Below are 5,009 nucleotides of genomic sequence, written 5' to 3' on the forward strand. Positions count from 1 at the left end.
CTTGCTCTTGTTATTGATGATACAGTATCTTGCTATAGAAGTTTATTCTTTGTGTGTATTTCGTCATGGTCTATGACTCTTATTTCTTTGTTCTGTTACCATCTGGAAACAGCTGAAAAGAGAAACTGATCAGAGAATTAGGGTATTTGAAAGTTTTTATCTGCACATAGTATGAATGAGTATTTGGATTTATCACAGATTGATCGAGATATGAATTGAAATGGATTAAAATCGATCATAAATTTTTGAACTTGATCCGATCTTTAGATATCTAATCTGATTCATTTTTATTTTGGCATTTTCCTCCTAAGATCTGAGTCAACCGATCATTCTTAATTACCAATTTGTTTGCCCTTCATTAGTCCATTTTCAAGCTCTCTATTTTTTATTACTGATCCGATTGCTGTTTATTAGTCCATTTTCAAGCTCTAAAATTTTACTATCTAAATCACCCTTGATTAGTTGCCTCCCAAGTTTTTGTGATTTGCTTTCTTTCTGAATTTTACTTCCAGCTTTGGGTAGTTTTATTCTCCTCTTGTCATCAGCAAAATTAACTCAGACTATCAAATTAATGTATGAGCAAAAATTTGATATTAGTTTGATTATTGAAAAGTTAAAATACAAGTGCATTCAATACAAACCATGAACATAGACAAAAAGGAACAAAAAAAAAAAAACTAAATCTCCTGGTTTGCCACATTCCCTTTTATATTGTCATTATGTCTAGAAAACAAGAGCCAGAGGGATGTCTTCTCTTCCTACAGTTGGTGGCAACTAGAGGGTGTTTTGAGGCTGGAGTGGAGGCAAAGTGTCCAACATTTCCATCCCATCATATAAAAGTTGGTGGTGGCGATCAGTGGGGGGCATAGGGGGCCATTGGGTTTTCCTCCTTCGGTGCCTTGCTTCCTTGGTCTTCAGTTGCTTCAATTTCTTCTTCCAATCTGTCAACCTTGTGTAGCTCTTGCTCCAATACTTCTTTTTTTTCTTCTTCTAGAGAAGGTGACTCTGGTGCCTTGGCTTCTCTACTACTCAATGGGTCAATTTTGTGGCTCCTTCCTCGCCATAGCTACATGAGGAGTGGGAGGTGCAAACTCTTCAAAGAGAAGTCCATCCTCTGATCATCTTTCCACCATTAACCATGTTCTCATTCCTCATCCATTGGATCAACTTCTTCCAAACTTTCCTTTCCTTGACCTTCTTTTTCTCCATCTTCATGTTCCTTTTTCTTCTTCTTATTTTTCTTGTTCATTTCTCTCTTTTCCTTTTCCTTCATCCTATTCCATTTCATTGTCTCTTTCTTCAATCTTTCCTCCTTTGACATCATCTTTACCATTTTCATTCTTAGCTTCTCCATTGTTGAAGAACATACATGAAGAAATCTTATATGACTCTCATAGTAAGAAGTCTTACTTGATTCTCATAGTAAGAAGTTCCACAGAGCCTTAATATGGTGGAGTCTTACAAGAATTTCACATGAGGAGGCCTCACAGAAGAGTCTCAGTTAAATGTATTTTAGTTATATTAGTATTCTATTTATGTTTAATTGTTCAATTGTTTTAGGACTTATTTTTTAGTGTTTAAATTTGGGTGTAATTGGGATAAAAGTAGTTTAATTGTAATTGGATTCTATTGGTTTCCTCTATTATAAATAGAAACTTATTGTACTCAAATTACAACTAGTTAGTGAATTATTTCTCTTTTCCAGAAATTCAACATGGTATCAGAGCAAGTTCTGTGACTTGACTCGGTCAACCTACAAAGACAATGTGAGCATTTTCTGATATGTTATCTCTAGTAGTTTAGGCTCATATTCTATTTTTTTTTCTTTACATTTTGTTTTCTTGGCATTTACACCTCCAAAATATCTTTTTATATTGAAAGTATATATTTATGGAAAAATCTTCATTTTTATTTTCCAACGCAAAAATAATTTCGGCAATCAGAGTTTTCTACAAAGAGAAATCGATATTTGAAGCATCAAAGTTCAAACTGCAATAAAGGTTCGAGCAACAACAGAAAGAAAGAAAGAGTTTTTGAGTCATTTTTGTTGGAAGATGGTCTCTAGCCCACACGACCAAGAAGACCCATATATCTAAAAGTATTATAAGATGGGCCACACAACCAAGGAAGACCCACAAAATGGGCCCAAACACATAAGAAGTAGGACCCACCATGATTACCATGAGTTGGCATCCTTATCACATAAATTGGAAGATCAAAAAGGATTCACAAAAATAACCACAAACTGGCATCTTTATCTTTTGGTCACGTCATAGAAGAGTTGTAGTTTGAGTTATGTTTGTCTTCTATTTATATTGAGTTATTTAATTATGCTAATGCTTATCCTTCAGTGTTAGAGTTTGGGTATAATTGGGATAAAGGTAATTTTATTGTAATTAGATTCTGCTACCTTCCTCTATTATAAATAAAGGTTCATGTACTCTGATTATAATAAGTTAATGAAGTCAATGAAGTATTTCTCTTTTTCATAAACTCAACATGGTATCAGAGCAGCTTTTGTGAGTTGACTTGGTCAACAAACAAAGATAAAGAAATCCTTTTCTCTTAAACCCTAAACCCTAAGTCTAGGTTTGTAGTTGTTTTTTTCAGTCCCTACACCTATAGTTTTTTTTACGCTTTCACCTCTATAATGACCTTTTAATATTTCAAATTATATACTGACGGAAAGATATTCGAGTCTACTTTCCAAGAAAAAAAGTTTTTTTCCAATTGGAGTTTTCTATAAAGAGAAATCAATATTTGAAGCAGCGAACATCAGATTGCAAAAGAGGTTCGAGTAGCTGCAGAAATCTTCAACTTCTGAGGTATTTTATGCTATCAAGAACGAGATTTTATATGAAGAATTATATATCAAAAAAAATATCTATAAGTCTATTTTCTTACCTATTCAACTAATTCTCAATCTGAGTTTTTTATAAGAAGATATTGATCTTGGAAGAGTCAGTGGTCATGCTGAAAAAAAAGGAGAAATAATACTTAGTTCGGCCAGATGACAGAGACCGAAATATATCATATTATTTATCTCCTGATAATTATATTTTATGAAGAGAAGTTATACTTGGATGAAAGGTATTTAAGTCTACTTTCAGAAGGAGAAAATTTTATGTCAATCTGATCTATATTTAAAGATATATTCGCATTGGAAGAATCAAAGGTAATGCTGGTATTCTGTTGCATTGAAAAATCCGAATTTAAGCCGTCATCTTTTGAGTTGATATATCAGGAAAATATCTCACTTATCCCTAGTTTTAGGGCTTATTTATACATCTCTGTTATTTGGGTTTATTGCGATATCTATGATATTTGGTTCAAGCTGGGATCACTACCATTACCTCCCAGCTTGAGGTATTTTATTTCATGTATTGTAGGTAAGTTTATGTGACCAAAATATTCAAGAAAGGGGGAACACAAAAGATGAAGCTTCTGCATCTAAGAAAAAAAATTTATATTGGATTATGATTATTTCATGGGTCCTTCTACAAGGTTTATTATTTTGGTTCGTGTCATATGTGTTGGAAGATGGTCTTGTTATATTCAGCTGCAATTATTATGTCTCTTTGGGGACATTATTATTGAAGAAGAGGTGGCCTCGGTATCCTTTCTCATATCATCATTTATTTGACCTTGTAAAAAAATATCACAGTTGGGAAACCATGACAGATGATACCCTGTCAAAAAATATCATGGTTGGGAAACCATGACAAAGAAACTTATTATTACATTTATGTTATACCCCCCCTGAATTGGCCAGTTGGGCCTCATGGAAGAGAGCACTAGTGTGAGGGGGAGTGTTGGAAGATGGGAGGACTACCATTTTATACAAAAATATTCTATATATCATTTGCACCAAGCTGGGAGTTCATGATGTTCTCTCACCCTCAGCTTGAAGGGGAGTGTTGGAAGATGGGATCTAGCCCACACGACCAAGGAAGGCCCACAAGATGGGCCCAAACACATAAGAAGTAGGACCCACTATGATTACCACGAGCTGGCATCCTTATCATATAAATTGGAAGATCAAGAAGGACTCACAAAGATAACCACGAGCTAGCATCTTTATCTTATAGTCACGTCATAGAAGAGTTGTAGTTTGAGTTATATTTGTCTTCTATTTATATTGAGTTATTTAATTATGCTAAGGCTTATCTTTCAGTGTTATAGTTTGAGTGTAATTGGGACTAAGGTAGTTTTATTATAATTGGACTCTACTACCTTCCTCTATTATAAATAGAGGTTCATGTACTCTGATTATAATAAGTTAATGAAGTCAATGAAGTATTTCTCTTTTTCATAAATTCAACAATTTTAAGCCATCAATAACGAGACTTTATATGGATAAATATATGTCAAAAGAAAGATCAATAAGTCTATTTTCTATCTTATCAAACCAATTCTCAATCTCTATTTTCTAGACGGAGATATCAATTTTGCAAGGGTCAATGGTCTTGCAGGCCAAAGAATAAAGAGTACTCAGTTCGGCCAGATTATAGAGTCCAAAATCTATCAGATTCTTTCCCTCAAAGTAAATATATTTTATGAAGAAAATTTATACTTAGATGAAAGGTATTGAATTTTAGTTTAAGAAGGAGAAAATTTCATGTCAATCTGATCTATATTTAAGGAGATATTTGCATTGGAGTCGCAAAGGTCAAGCTACAAAACGAAAAAAATCAAGAGGTCATAAAAGATTTAAGAACAAATTTTATTATGTCAAAATAGATATTACTTTAAATCTCTTTAAGTCTAGTTTTTATACCAATAAGCCGTTTATGATTTTGAGTTATATTTTTGGATATCAATATAAAAAATGCCAAAAGTCAGTTCTGCCAAAAATATCTCATTTCTTTCTATTTTCTTTCTTATTATCTCTCCATGGATTGACGTAAATTGAGTTTCCGTTTCTTCTAAAATCCGAATTTTTTAGTCAAATTTCTCTTCTAATAAAAGGTTTTTGGTCAGACTTCATCATTCCATGATGTGCTTATTCA

The sequence above is a fragment of the Aristolochia californica genome, unplaced genomic scaffold (assembly GCF_029961685.1).
Source record: "Aristolochia californica isolate CCGP_79_NKW_82.1479 unplaced genomic scaffold, dmAriCali1.0.hap1 SCAF_10, whole genome shotgun sequence".
Taxonomy (NCBI): Eukaryota; Viridiplantae; Streptophyta; class Magnoliopsida; order Piperales; family Aristolochiaceae; genus Aristolochia; species Aristolochia californica.